At 37.6% G+C, this 16,742-nt stretch overlaps 1 protein-coding gene across 2 annotated transcripts in view; it reads right to left on the bottom strand.

The window, feature by feature from the left end:
- Positions 1–16,742, bottom strand: part of Ppp4r2 (protein phosphatase 4 regulatory subunit 2) — a 46,058-nt gene that overhangs the window by 18,028 nt on the left and 11,288 nt on the right. The gene's annotated exons all lie outside the window — the stretch shown is intronic.

A 16,742-nucleotide genomic window follows, 5' to 3' on the forward strand; every position in this document is an offset into this window, starting at 1 on the left:
ACCCAAACAAAACCAAAATCCCTTAAAACCTTTAAAATGAACCACCTCTGGTTGAAAGCCAATGGGGAGGAGTTAAGTCCTTTTAGTATTTAAACAAATTGATTTCAACTCTCTCAAAACAGAACCAAGCAGGGCGGGTTCAACTGTTCCACTGAGGACAGGTCATAAAACAATTCACACCATAATCTCTCAGCAGCCAAACAATAATGCATACGTGAACTAGTCAAGTTTCTAGTCTTCTAGATGTTAAATAACAAAACAAGCTTTAATTTTTTCATTTCTTTGCAGTGAATATTTTCAGGCTCTTTTGTCATGACATGTTTATATCACTAACATCCAGTCAGAGTGACACAGTAAAAAAAAATTACCTACTATTTTTTATTGTTAACACACTGAATTAACATAAGCACTTTTTTATTCTTTTCCCCCCTCAAACTTCACCACTAATGAAAGAGGGAGTTTCGTGGTGGCTCCTGCTTGAATACCTGAATACCAGGAGATGCAAGTCAGAAGTGTCCCTGCGTCCCCAAGCAGACAGCACCCCATCAGCAGATCCATCTCTTACACTTATTAATAACAGCAATGCTGCTAATCTGTGACACTCTTGTCGCATATAGTGCCCCTGCAAACACTAGGACAAGTTTTCAAAATGCGGTCCAAGAGATCAAAGCTACAGTTGTTAAGCAAAAGTTGCCTTTTCCACTATGTTGACATCTGCCTGATGGTGCCAAGACAGGGTGCCAGGTAAAAGTGATGGCGATTTAGCACTAACCAAGACAGCAGAACAAGATGGAACTAATGGCAGAAGTCATTACATGCTTTACATCAAATTTATAGTGTTAATTTTAAGAAAAAGTGTTCCACTTGAAAAATCAGGACATGTGGTAAGAGTTCTCTCAAAAAGCACTGAAGTGAGCTGGCCATTTCAATAGAAACTGACAATATTCGTTGTGAAAAATAAAACTTAAACTTCTAAGCCAAGAACTAAAAAGTCTGGGAAATTTTTATTCTTCACCATGAGCTTGGAAAGTTCCTGGTATATTCCCAAGACCTTATGAAAGCAATCAGTGTTGACGTAAAAGTGGCACCCAAAGCATGAGCAATGGACCAGTCTGGGTAGATGAAAACATTCTGGAGATGCCTGGTGTGAATGGCAGTACCACACACTTTAGTTACAACAATAAAATTTATGGTATGTGTATTTTATTACAATAAAAAATTCTTGAAAAATAGGTAAAAATGTGATCAGGCATTTTTCCAAAGAAGTTATATATGGACCAACAGGCACATGAAAAAATGTTCAGCACTGCTATCCATGAGGATGCAATGCAAATCAAAACACTACAGTGAGATACCAGTTTCACCCCTTAGAGTGGCTCTAACAAGAGATGAACACTATATTGTAGTGAGGATGTGGAGAAATGGAAATCTCATACACTGTGGTGGGAATGTGGCACTGTTTTGGAACACACCTGGGCAGTTCCTCAAAAGATTAATGGAAGAGTTGACATGTGATCCAGCAATCTCACTCTATTAAGTGAACAAACTGTATGGTATGTAAATGTTACCACAATTATAAAACAGCCTGGTGAAGATCATTAAAAGTTTTATCTGTATAATTTTTCTTCCTTTCTCTAGTTTGGTCAAATATAGTGGTGCAGGCCTACAATTCCAGCTACTCAGGAACCTGAGGCAGGATGCATTCCAAGTTCAAGGGCAACTTAGCGTGATCCTGTTTCAAACTAAAATTTAAAAGATGGGGCTGGGGGTTGTAGCTTAGTGGAAGAGTACTTGCCTAACACACATAAGGCCTTGGGTTCCATCCCCAGCACCACCATAAATAAATACACACACACACTGCCAAATGCTCATACCAAAACATACTGGGAATATAAAACTGAAATAAGCCTTACACTTTATATTTAAGTTAAAAATTCTTTCTTTGCAGATTGTTTTTTTTTTTTTTGGCGGGGAGATGGGAATTGGACCCAAGGGTGCTTAAACACTGAGTCATATCTAGCCCTTTTTATTTTGAGACAGGACCTCACTAAGTTGCTGAGGCTCGCCTCAAACTTGAGATCCTCCTGCCTCAGATTCCCAAGTTGCCAGGCCCAGCTTTTCTTTGCAATTTTAACACAGGAAGTCCCAAGTGTTCAATTCTGTGAATATTTCAACGAAATTAACACCAGTGCATAAAAATAGGTTGGAGATCACAATCTAGACTTTACACATTTATATTATTATATCATAATTATTATACTATCTACTTTTACACTATATTTGTTTTTATAGGTGTTTCACATCTGGGACCATGGGACAAAATAGGTTAATAACCAGTCACTAATTTATAACATTTCATGAATTCAGATTACCTTATACACAGGGATTCCCCTCATCCCCCATCTTTCTCCATTAATCATTTGATTTAACAACCATAGTATCCAATAAAAAGCACATTAATAGGAACAGTCAGACAAGGGAAATTATGAGGGGCTTCAGACTACGATACTAAGTCATGAGACCGGAATGAAGTCCCATTCACTGACAAATTATGTACACACTGCATTCTGACTTTTACATGTATTGAAGTTATTCTAAATTAGATCCAAAAGACAATTGTGATACTATGCCACACAAAAATTTTTAGAAGAGCCTCTATTGATTTAAAGATCCATTTTTTTGTTGTTGTTGCAATACAACTATCTGATGGGGAAAAAAACAAACAAACAAACAAAAAAAAAAAACAGAAAACAGGCCAGAAGTCAATCAACTAAAAATATGGCAATAAAAACAATTTTCTTAGGAATGTACTCACTGGAGGAAAATAGAAAACAAAGACAAAACCTTAGTTTTCAATATGAAAGTGAAATTATTCTAAATAGATGCTTATGAAACTAATTTTCAACTTCAGAATCAATTTCTCCATGTAAAATATTCCCCTCAAAACACACACTTACAACTTAAATCTACTTTGCGGAAAAAAACCTCAAAAATTTACTGAAATTCATTACCCATTAGTTTTTCAAGTCTCCTTCCCTTTGCTTCCTTTTCTTCTATTTCCCTCAATTTTCCCCTTTTGTATTTTCTCCTTTAGGAAAGGAAAACTATCACTAATAAATATATCTTCCTGTTGAACACCATACTGACCTCTTCTCCACAGGAATTCAGAAGTTCATGTTAAACATGTTGCCCTCACAGTTCTCTAAAGGTTAAGATATTTTTCAAGGGCTCAAGGACAGACTGATCCATCTTTTCTTTTTCCAGTTGCTTCTACAATTTAGTGGCCAGTGACCACAACATTAACTCGCTGTCTCTATACTGTTCCAAAACCTATTATGATTATATTCTGGGCTGGGTATGTAGTTCAGTGGCATAGCACGTGCCTTGCCTGATAAAGTACTTGGGTTCAATCCCCAGCACCTCAAAAATAAGCAGATAAGACAGATAAGTAAAAACTCTGCAATCATTCTAACTGCATTCCACACTGAATTCAAGGGAGGCTAAAATGAGAGCAAGCAGGAGTCTAGGAAAAGTCCTGCTACCAATAACTCCTCCAAAGGATACTGAATACTGTACCATCTGTAAACACGGAAAGGAAATATGAGAATGAGTGAATGAAAAGCAATCTGCTGGAGCTGATCATTCATGAAAGGTGACAGGCTTAAAAAACACTCTTTAAAAGGCAGAGATATGAATTAGGAGACATGCAGCATCAGAGAATTCAGTCTTAATTATGACCGAGGTGAGCAAAATTAATAAATTTAATCTGAATATGGAATTAAACAAGACTGGCAAAAAGCAAAAATAAAACAGAATCCTGACCATGGTTTAAAGAATAAAGGTTCCTTCTGCGTTGTCATATTGTATGACATTATTTTTATTAACTGAACTTGAAAAGACATAAGTGGAACCCATACATGCTGTCATCCCTCAATACCAGAAGGGGACTAGGTTTTAGAACACGCACCCTACCCACATGATGTCAAAATCCTCCAATGCAGGGCTGAGACAATAGCTCAGTGGCAGAGCACTCACCTAGCATTATGAGGCACTAGGTTTGATTCTTAGCACCACATTAAAAAAAAAATAAATAAATAAAGGCATGCTGTCCACCTACAAATGACCAAAAAACTTTTAAAAAAATCTACCAATGCTCATGTCTTGTATTTGCACGTAACCTACAAACATCTCCTGGTACAGAACTTTCAATCACCTCTAGATTACTTATAACTGATACAATGCATAAATGATACATCAATCACTGTTATACTGCACTGTTTAGAAAATGACAAGAGAAAGAAGCAGATACAATCCCCCTCTAGAACACATAAGAGAAAGAAGCAGATACAATCCCCCTCTAGAACACATCCATCCGTAGTTGGTGGCACTACAGATACAGGGGGCTGACCATACACAAAGAGTTCCATCTCCACCCCTACTCAAAAAAAAAAAAAAAAAAATTATGTATAGTTACCAAACAGGTAGGACTTTTGAAGACAAAGCAACTGGGGAAAACAAGGGCTGGGATGTAATGGTGGTAGAGCACTTGCCTAAGACACACAAGGCACTGGGTTCAATGCCAAACACTGAAGGTAGAAGAGACTGGAGGAAAACATGTCTAATTAGTTTACAGAAAGTTCCATATCCTGAGTAATTACAGATGGTGAGCTTTTCACTTTATAGACAATTCTGTGAAAAAAAAAAATTAGTGATTCAATAATGGCACCATTTAATACTCTTAAAAAAGTGTACTATTTAAGAGACAAAAAAATAAAATTGTAGTAACAAGAAATCAAAACGACAGTATGAAAAATCCAAAGTTTAAATGGCCAGGGTTTAACACCACCACCAGCAACATAGAAAATGGAGAATAAATCCCAAAGTATCTCAAATCAGAAACATTTCTCAAAATGGGAAACAAGTATTGTTAAAGATGAGAAACTAGAACCTTTGTGCACTGCTGAAGAAAATGTAAACTGGTGCAAGCCACTGAGGAAAACAGAGCCTTAGAGTTAAACATAAGATCACCACACAACCCAGGAATTCTACTTCTAGAAGTGAAGGCAGGGATTCCAACAACTGTACACCAATGTTCAAGGCGGCATGAGTCACCACCGCCAAAAGGTCAAAGCAACCCCAAAGTCCATCAACAGCTGAATGGAAGTCCTACATAGGTACAATGGAATATTACTCAGCCTTAAAAAGAAATACAATTCTAATACATGCTACAATATGAGTGAATCTTGAAAACGTAGCATGAAATAAAATAAGCCAGACAGAAGAACAAATACTGGATGAACCCACTTATATGTGAGATCCAGAAACAAAAATACAGAAAGCATTTGGGGAGAGGAAGAAATAATGAGGAATCATCGTTTAATGGGTACAGAATTGCAGAAGATAAAAAAGTCCAGGAAATGGATAATGATAATGATGATACAACCACCATTACAAGCACTATGAAAGTGCTTATAATGCCATTAAATTGTACGCTTACTGGTTAAAGTGGCAAATTTTATGTAATATATGTTTCGTCACAATAAGAAAGTAAATAAAAGTCCCAGAATTAATTAATACAGTTGGCCCTTCATGTCCAAAGGCTTCACACCTGTGGATTCAACAAACGAAAATCAAAATAATTCAGGGGAGACAGACTGCAGAGTGCACACCTGGATTCTTACCTGCTATCACCGAAGAGCCACCTAGGCTTTCATCCACCTCCGCGCCAGGTTCTGCATTTGTTCACCTGCTCCCAAGCATCACTTAAGCTGTCACCCTCTCCTATCCACGACATCTACCTCGGCTTTTTACAGATCATTCCCAGCATATAATATGCTATTTTTCCCACCTTGAAATGTCTTTACTCCTCCTTCCCTCCTAGTTTTCACATCAATAAAATTTCCTCTGTAATGTCTGCAAACAACTCCCCTCCCAGCACCTCTCAAATCCACTCCAATCAAGCTTTAGCCCCAGCGCTAACCCTAATCTGCTAACCCTAATCTGCTCCATCGAGGTCACCAACACCGCCATATTGCTACACAATGGTCAGTTCTTGCACCCAAGTGGTCTAGTTAATCACATACAGTTGATGGATCACTCCTCATTACTTTCCTGGGTTTTCTTTAATCTCACACATCTTTTCTGCTTGTTTTTCTTTTCTGGTTTCCCCAAACGCTTAATGCTGCAGCAGTCAAAGGCTCTAACTACTGTCTTTTGTCTGTCTATACTTGGTGATCTCAGCGAGTATGGAGGGTTTAACACTATCCACATGCCAATTAGATCTCCTGGATCCCCAGAACTCATCAATCCAAACCCCCACTTCATGTCTTCATTTGGTCAACTAATGCTCATCGTGCCCAAAACAGCTCCTGACTGTTGCCACACACTGCCCCCTCACAGCCCTTTCCCTTTGGTGAGATGAAACGCCACCCTTCTGGTTGCGTAGGCAAACTCCTGAGTCACTACTGACTCCTTTCTTCCACCACACCCTGTCAGGAAATCCTATCAGGTGTGCCTTCAAAATATATAAAGAACGTGACTAATTCTTACTACCTCCTGCTACCACTTAATGCAAACATCTATCAGCTCTTAACCTGAATTCAAATAACACCTGTGTAGGGCTGGGGTGCAACTCAGTGGTAGAGCACATGCTCAGCATGCATGAGGCCCTGGGTACAATCCCCAGCATGAAAAAAAGGAAATCAGAAGAAAAAATAAAATAACCCATGTCTGGCTAACTTCACCTAAAACATTTTCAGTACCATCACAGAACAATTATTTCAAAACTTCAGTTTGATAATGTCACTTCTCTGCTCAAAAATTTGCAATAGCTCTGGATTTCACTCAGGGCAAGGGCTGAAGTCCTTACAATGGTCCACAATGCCCTACACAATCTGTCCCCCAATTCCACTATCGCCTCCTCTCTCTGGTCAGTCTACTTCATCCACAGTGGCACTCTTCTTAACCTGTGAAAAGGCTCTTTCCATATACACAATCTTGTTCAAAGGGCATCTTCTCAATAAGGCTTGCCCTGACCACCTTGTTTAAAACTGCAACTACTCTCCACCTTTGACTCTCATTCTCCTTAGACTATTTCTTGTTTTTACATCATACAACCTAATAACATGACAGGTAATGTATTTATTATACTTACTATTGCCTGCACATTTGTTCACCATACATGTATAACAAGTAACAAGAAAAATGTCTGGCAGATAATAAATGCCCAATAATTATTTAGTGCTCAATTAATTTTGAGTAAATGACTATATTGAAGCCTACTTTGTGCAAATAATGTTCACAACAACCCATGTATAACGAGGGGAGAAATCACAAAGCAAAAAATGCCACTTTCCAACCAGTACTGAGAAGTATTATAATTAAACCAGCATTTCCAACCAGTATTGGAAGTATTATAATTAAAACTTTTATTAATTAACAGGGTATAGTATAGACTCATTTTAATTGCAATGCATAATAATAATGGCAAACAGTTATCAAAAATGTCAGGCAATGTTCTAAGCACTTTAAACATTAACTCAATTCTCACACATCTATGAGTTAGCTGGCAACTTAACCCCATCTTATTATTAAGATGGCAACTTAATAACAGATCAAACAACCTGTCTTAAATAACCTGCCTATAACTGCACAACTAGTAAGTGGAAGAACCAGGCTTTCAATCAACACCAAGGCATTTTGGCATCAGAATCTGCCTTCTTAAAACATGACATCTTAAAAGCATAAGCCCCCCCGCCCAAAAAACAAGTCAATGCAAAAATATGCATCTGTAAGTTGCTTTGTGATATGAAAACATATGAAGGAGTCTAGACGCCTTCATGGAGCTCACGATCTAAACAAAAATAACAGCACAGGAAAATACGCATATGATAATAGAAGAAATCATAAACTACTATAAATGCATTAAGTCTCACCTAACTCAGAACATAGGAAAGTTTTCCAGAATAGATGGTCCTTAGCATATACCTGAAAAGATGAGCACAAAAGCCAGGCATGGTGACGCACACCTGTAATCCCAGCAGCTCCAGAGGCTGAGACAGGAGGATCACAGGTTCAAAGCCAACCTAAGCAACTTGGTGAGACCCTGTCTCAAGATAAAATTTTTTAAAAAGGGCTGGGGATATGGCTCAGTGGCTGAACGCCCCTGGGTTCAATGCCCAGTACAAAAAAAAAAAGAAAGAAGAAAGAGATGATGATGATGAACACAAAGGTCTTTGTTCCAGGGAGAGGGAAAAATACACATGAATGTACATGAAATCACTATGATGAGGGAATAGAATTAAGTTTAGAGCAGAAAACGCATAGGGAGCAAGGGGGAGAAGAGCAACTTCAGTAGAGACAATCACATACCTCTACTCCTTAAATTCCATAAGGATCTTGAAATATAACCTGTGGAAAGGGAGGAGGTGCAGAAAAAGTGTAATCATGGGACTAACACAATATTTACACTGTTGCATGACCACTGTTAACAGCATAGATTAGACAAACCAGAAAGGCCAAGTAAAACTGCAGAGTTGGGAACCATTTAAAATCTTATACAAAACCCACATGGGATGAGAGCAGTAAACAGATAATATCTACAGAACCACACCCACTGCTATCTGAATTTGCACACCCATTACAACTCACACTGCCCTACTGCAAATTCTCATCCTCTAACTCTAAATAACCTAACAGCCTCCCAAGTGATCTCCCCAACACCCCTCAATTATACTTGATTCCCCAAGGGCAAAGCTCTGGCTTCTCTTTCTCCAGATCAAAATACTTCAATAATTTCCAAGGTCTTCCTAAATCCAGAATTCTATTTGTTAGCAAGGTACTTTCTTTTTCTTTTTTTTTTTTTTTTTTTTTACGTTTACATAGGGTAATGATGTTTCTTTTTTTTCCCTTCCCCCCCACCCCTCCCACCCTTTTCCCTTTATACAGTCCTTCTTTCCTTCATTCTTACCGCTCTCCTTAGCCTAACTCTAAACCTAACCCTAAACCTAATGCTAACCCCTCCCACCCCCATTATATGTCCTCATCCGCTTATCAGCGAGATCATTCGTCCTTTAGTTTTTTGAGATATCACTTAGCATGATATTCTCCAATTTCGACCATTTGCCTACAAATGCCATAATTTTATCATTCTTCATTGCAGAGTAATATTCCATTGTATAAATATGCCACAGTTTCTTTATCCATTCATCAACTGAAGGGCATCTAGGTTGGTTCCACAATCTGGCTATGGTGAATTGAGCAGCAATGAACATTGATGTGGCTGTATCTCTGTAGTATGCTGATTTTAAGTCCTTTGGGTATAGACCAAGGAGTGGGATAGCTGGGTCAAATGGTGTTTCCATTCCAAGCTTTCTGAGGAATCTCCACACTGCTTTCCAGAGTGGCTGCACTAATTTGCAACCCCACCAGCAATGTATGAGTGTTCCTTTTTCACCACATCCTCGCCAACACCTATTGTTGCTTGTGTTCTTGATAATCGCCATTCTAATTGGGGTGAGATGAAATCTTAGGGTAGTTTTGATTTGCATTTCTCTTATTACTAGGGATGTTGAACATTTTTTCATATATCTGTTGATTACTTGTACATCTTCTTCTGTGAAGTGTCTGTTCATTTCCTTAGCCCATTTGTTGATTGGATTATTTGTATTCTTCGTGTAGAGTTTTTTGAGTTCTTTATAGATTCTGGAAATTAGCGCTCTACCTGAGGTATGGTTGGCAAAAATATTCTCCCACTCTGTAGGCTCTCTCTTCACATTTCTGATAGTTTCCTTTGCTGAGAGAAAGCTTTTTAGTTTGAATCTATCCCAGTTGTTGATTCTTGCTTTTATTTCTTGTGCTATGGGAGTCCTGTTAAGGAATTGTTAGCAAGGTACTTTCTGATCTCCCCTATATCTTCCTCTACAGTCCTGCACTTTTTCCTGACTACTCCTTTGCTCACTGTTCCTTCTGCCCCGACTCGGCTAAAATGCCTCCTTGGACCATGAAGCTGCTACTAATCTTCCTTGCCAGAAATCAACTTCTCACTTTACTGCTCCCAAAACACTTTGTTTACAACTTCCTTAAAGCAACTATTATATTCTTCCCCAGACCATAATCACTATGTTTTTTTCTCCTTATAAGATCAGATTCCATGATGATAAAAATCATGCCCCAGAAGTGAACTCTCAGGGGAGGGTGCTGCCTTTGTAATGAAAACACTGATACATACTAATGAGCTAATTCCCTGCTCCATTATTCCCTCCTTCCTAGAAAGAACCTAAAGCACAGGAATGGGCCTAGGAGCTTGCTATTGCTCTGCCCACCTCACCTGACCTCTGGAAAAAATGGAATGATCCCAGGATAAGTTAACCAGGCACTCAACATCAGAAATGTGAAATATGGAGAGAAAGCTGAGAATGAAAGGCACTGAAGCACAATCGGCCCTTTGGCGGCAACCGGAAGAACAAGTCTGACTACTATTGCTAAGGCACCTCATTCTCGTGGCCTGATGGTACAGCTCAACCCTTGATTCTATGTGCTACTTTGATAGCTTTACAATAAATAACACTTTTTTCCCTCATATTCTTTTGGGCTTTAGTGAAATAAAATCAGTTGTGTTGCTTGGAAGCAAAGAAGTTTAAAATTAATGAGATGTCTTCAAAAAGCTAAATATTCTTTGGGGATTAAATGTTGACCACTTCAGCTTTAACCAGAAACCTAAGAAGCGGAGGTAAAATCTTTCAGACTTTCAAATTACAATTTTAAAGTTCGTTTCTTATATTTTAACAAATGCTAGGAGACCAGCAATTTAAGTGTGAATGGATGTTCCCAAAGAACCATTTAAGCACTAGCCTGGAGAATGGGGCAAGTTCACTGGGGTACCTGGTTTTCAGTGTGATTTAGTTAGTATAATCTGCCAAAATGTTAAAGGTAGTCTATGCTGTTACACACTCTAAAGTAAACATTGATACTACTTTCTTTATCAGAACATATCTCTCGATTGCACTTTGGGGAATTCCACCTTTATCCAACTTAAGTATCCTAGGTCTACAAAACATACTTATGCTCCCACATCAGAACCAGGACTGGGCTTTACCACATGGGAAATCAGGTCCAGATTCATAAGTGTCTGCTCTGAAGGCTTTCATTACAGTCAATCTCATCTAAGAGCTTTTTGTTCCTGATGAAAGCCTTCTACCTTTTATTCTTTTAAAATAATAAAAAACAATTGCTCAAAGTCCATGAAATAAAAAATGAGGAAGAATTAAGTTACTAGTAGTGAAACTTTAAGACAAAACTAAAAACAAAACTAAAAATATTCAGAAAATGCTAAAAAAAAAAAAGCAGCAATCTAAATTATACTTTTAAGAGGCTACTGGCATTTCTTTTTCAAATAAATCCTATCTGAGAAATCTGAACTCCTTAAAATACAAAGATCTGCTCAAGTACTCTCTGTTTTTTCCTAAAGCAGCTTACCAAATGCCCACATCCATTTTTTCTTTCAGTGGGTGAACATAAATAAAGGACTGTCACATCTTCCTTTATGAACTCCAGTATTATTCAAATTACTTAAAAATAAAGTACCTTCTTTAAAATATCTTACCATATTTTTTTTTCAATACTCTGTTTCATTATACCAAAGTTCAGTAACTTTAAAAAATCAGCACAGGGGTTGGGGGGAAGATTAGAAAAACTGCTTTCTGGTCATCTGATTTCATAATTTAAAGTTTTTGTATTGTTCAATTACAAATATTGAAAAAGAAAATCTTCTAATAGTCACAAAGATATGATTTTGTCCATAAATCCTCAAGTCTTTCCGAGAATACAGGTTGAACATCCCTAACCCCAAAACCAAATTTGTTGAGTATCATTGTCAGTGCTCAGAAAGTTTTGGATTTAAGAGCATCTCTGATTCTGGATTTTCAAATTAAGGATGCTCAACTTGTGAAGTCTAAGCAAATAACTCAAATTCCAAAAAACTAAAATCTGGAACACTATACCAATTTTGATAAGGGAAAATCAGATTACACCAACTAAATATAAAAACAATGTTAAAATGTTTTGTAAACTTTTTCCTTACTTGAAACATGCCATTATTTAAAATCTGCCTACCTGTAAGTCCATAAGATCAAATGAATCTCTTCGAAGTTGCCTGCACTATAAAATCATTACATTTAAATATGTTCTTCCCCTAAACCTTCAAAGATCTGTTAATACTGTCTTCATTATACCTAAGTCAGCATCAACTATTTGACTCTGCACTATTTTTAAAAAAATGTCCTCATCTACAATTCCAGGACACTATTGATTTTGAAAGATTTGAATTACACATTAAAATGCAGACAAAAACACATGCTTGATTAGGAATATTTAGTGAGGCTTGAAAATGTCTAAGCAGCAAAGAAAATCTAAACTTTTATTTAAATTGAGTTTGAAATTTTGTTAAAATCTTAAGGATACATGGCATTTGCTGGTAAATGGAAGGAACTGCCTAGTGAAATGCCTAGTGAAAATAATCAATCCCAAAAAACTAAAGGCCAAACGTTCTCTCTGATATGTGGATGCTGACACATAATTCTGGGGACGGGGGTAAAGTTCATTTGATTAGACAAAGGGTAATGAAGGGAAGGGAGGACAGATGGGGATAGGAAAGACAGTAGAATGAATCAAGACAGAATTTTCCTATGTGCATAATGAACACATGACCAGTGAAATCCTTCATCATGTACAATCCTAATTAGAATAAGTTATACCCCATATATGTATAATATATGTCAAAAGACTCTACTGTCATATATGTCTAAAAAGAGCAAATAAAAAATCTTAAAGATATCTGGAATTTATACACAATTTTAAATACAGCATAATTACAAAGGCAAAAATTTAAAGCAATTCCAATTTTATTTTCATCTCATCTAACCAAGTTCTCTGTGTGACACCTCACATATGACACTAAAATTTTCACTTTCCTACCCAAACTGGGAACACAGAAACACATAACAAAAATAGTAGTTCACTGTTGGCTTCCTAGGATTCCTGACTATTCTTGAGCTTAAGGATCAACTGAAAAAATTTACTAGTAAAGAGCTAAATTTATAAAAGTTTTCCTTGGGCCTAATTTTTAAAAAATGAAATTAACATATTCAATACAGTCTAGTGCTGATAAAACCAGTGAGCAAAGTATTAAGTAAAATATAAATCTTTACTGTTAAATTAACACTATTTGGGGGGAGTGAATGGCAGATACTGGGGAGATAATGGGGAATGAAACTGATCAAACTATATCGCTATATTATGTACATGTACAAACATGTACAACGAATCCCACCTGTTATAATGCACCAGTAAAAGTAAAATTTAAAAAAATATTAGCAAGGACTGAGTTGGCATGCTTACCATTATATCCCCAGCACCTAGTACAGTACCTAGAATACAATATTTGCTCAATAAATATTTGTTAAGTGATACCTTAATAGGTCATGAAGGAATTTAAGCAAACAAGGTAAAATCAGAAGTTACACAAATATTACATGGTGAATAGTACAAAAAGGAACTTCCCCTTTTCAGAAAGTTGGTACCAGTGGTTTTTTATTTATTTTTTAATAAGAAGCTAACCTGGCATAGAGTAGTTATTCAATTATTTCATCAGCATCTAACTTGTCACATAGTGTGTATTTAACAAATCCCAGTCCCTCCTCCTACCCACTCTTTTAAACACAGCTATGAGTACACTTGTTTACTTCACAAAACTCAACAGAGATTTTCAAGAGCCTATCTTTACAAAGCAATCTATATCTGAGTTTAATCAGTACACTTAAAGAGAGATGTAACTGCACAAACCTTTAGCAAGTGCTACACACTAAAGGTCTATGATCTGGCCACATTCATATATTGAAGCCCTAACCCCAATTTGATGGCAGTTGTATCTGGAGGTGGGGCCTTTGGAAGATGATCAGGTTCAGATGAGCTCAAGAGCAGGGGGCCTTCATGGTGAGATTACAGGAGACAAGACCAAGGAGACTGCTTTTCCACAACTGGACCATGTCTTATGTCCTTATCTCAGCCTCCCGGCCTATAGAACTGTGAGAGGAAAAAGAAAAAAAAAAAAAAAAAAAAAAAACCCTACCGTTTAAAAGCACCCAGTCTGACATTTTGTTAAAGCAGCCACACTAAGACAGCAAGTCTGCTATTCTGAAGGCACAGCAACACAAGATACAGGAAGATATAATGATCAATCAAATCGTGCCCTCTAAGAAATCTGGCGTGGCAGGAAAAATGTGTTTTAACAGAGGACCCATAATACAAGATAGAAAACAGCAAAACAGGAGAATTCAGAATGGCAAGGTTACCATCTTCTTTGAAAATCTAGAAAGGATCATGGATCATATTAAGTGCTAAAGTGACAAAGGAGAGACAATTTGGATATATAGATATTGAAAGGGAAGAAACAGTAGGTTATCAGAATAGTCACACACAAAACAGCACTCAACATTCAGGTACCAACATTCTTTATTATTTTCTAATGTTAGGCATTCAGAGTTATTTCCAGGTCCAGGTGTGGTGGTGCACACCTTTAACCTCAGGTACTCAGGAGGCTGAGGCAGAAGGATTTCAACTTGGAAGCCAACCTCAAAAACTTGGCAAAAACCTTAACAAGAGCTGGAGCTGGAGCTCTGGGTTAGGTTGCTTGCCCCACATGTGCATGTGCAAGACTGGAGTTCAAAACCAAGTACCTGGGGGGGGGGAGGGGTTAGCATTAGGTTTAGGGTTAGGTTTAGGGTTAGGGATAAGGAGTGTGGTAAGAATGAAGGAAAGGAGGACTGTATAGAGGGCAAAGAGGGGTGGGAGGGGTGGGGGGAAGGGAAAAAAATAATGAATCAAACATCACTGCCCTATGTAAACGTATGATTGCACAAATGGTATGCCTTGACTCCATGTACAAATAAGAGAAACAACATGTATCCCATTTGTATACAATAATAAAAAAAAAAAAAGAAATGAACCAATAAAGCATGGAACCAACAACAACAACAAAAAACCAAACCAACCTCAAGGGAAAAAAAGAGGCCATGCTGAAGGACTGAGCCTATACCACCTACGGCTGTGTACGCACACTTGATGACTACACAGGATGACCACATCAACTACTAACACGTTTCTCAGAACATATTCCCCATCAAATGCTATGTGACTGTTTGCATGGAGCCATCAGAAGAGTCTTAAAAGATAAGCTGAAGTCGTCCTAGGACGAAGGATATCTGAGGCAAGAACAAGGTACTACTAGAACTCAACACTAGTTTAAAACAAAACAAAACAAAACCATCACAGTACTTCCAATGAACTCCGAGCAACATGGAAAAATTATGAATGATGACTCAGCACAAGGATTACAAAGGCAAAACAAGCCCAGGTCACAAAGAATTTTAAAAACTAATGTGGTGTTTGCATTAAAGTAGATAAAGGAATCATATTAACCAGAAAAGCTGAACAAAGGAGACACCAAAGGGAACAAGGAAGAATAACGCATCCTGTCAACCTAGATTGGTCCTGGCCTGAATTTGTACACAGCGTTCCATCCAGTTTACCACCTGTGTACAACCAAGTGTTGTAACACATGCATTATACGCTGGTGTGGGTATGACAGACCTCTCTACTAAATTCTGCCATGATTGTTAGGTTATTTATAAAATGCATGTATACCAGACAGTTCTCACTTTAACCAAGTTTTTTCTTGTTTTACCTTTCAAAACCCTTTTTAAGGGCTGGGGTTGTAGGTCAGTCATAAAGTGCATGTCTAGCATGTGTGAGGCACTGGGTTAGATCCTCAGCACCACATAAAAATAAATAAATAAAATATAGGTATTGTGTCGATCCACTAAAACAAAAATTCTATTTAAGAAACTAAAACACAGCTATTTTGAAAAATAAATACTACTTGTAAAAGGTTTATAGTCTATAGTCCTAAGTGTTCTCTTTCCTAATTTTCAGTGAAGATATAAGTACCATCTATTTCGTCTTTTTAACTACTCAAATGTGTTGTCTGTTAGCTAGCTTCACTGGACCACTCTCATATACAAGGAGGAGACAGTCTTTGGTTCCTCAATTCCCTAATGTTATCATTAGCAGTTTTGTTTTCATTAATCACATATTTCTGACCTAAAATTTCCCATGGACTGTGCTCACTGGTAGTCTGGCACTTAGGTGCACCTTCCAGATCAAGTTGAAAGCCACACAACTGCTGATACACCAATGGTGGTTAATAACAGCAGTGCTGACTTCCCTCCAGTCAAAAGAGAGAGGCACGAGCTGGCCTAGCTCCTGGATATCCCTTTGTATGCTGTCCATAAAGGGAAAGGCTAGTAAGACTGAAATCTGGAAAAAGCAAGGGAAAGAGAGTTTTGTTATTTCTGTCACCTTTCAGATTTAAGCGCATATTATAAAGACCTTAATGACCCTTATCACACTACTATTTTTACTTCATAGCTCACAGAAAAGAATAAAACAATAAGATACCTTTTAAAGTTTTTTACCATAAAGCAGGGTCTCTCAAACTTGGCACTATTGACATTTGGGGCTGGATAATCCTTTGATGTTGGGCTGTCCTAAACAGTGGGAGATGTTAAGTAGCATTGTTATGGTCTGGATATGAAGTGTCCCCACAATTTCCAATGCAAGAATGCGGAGATCAAAGGACTAAGTTGTGACAGCTGTGACCTCGGCGCTCCATCCTAATCTGAATGGAC

This window comes from Sciurus carolinensis, chromosome 19 (assembly GCF_902686445.1).
Source record: "Sciurus carolinensis chromosome 19, mSciCar1.2, whole genome shotgun sequence".
NCBI lineage: Eukaryota > Metazoa > Chordata > Mammalia > Rodentia > Sciuridae > Sciurus > Sciurus carolinensis.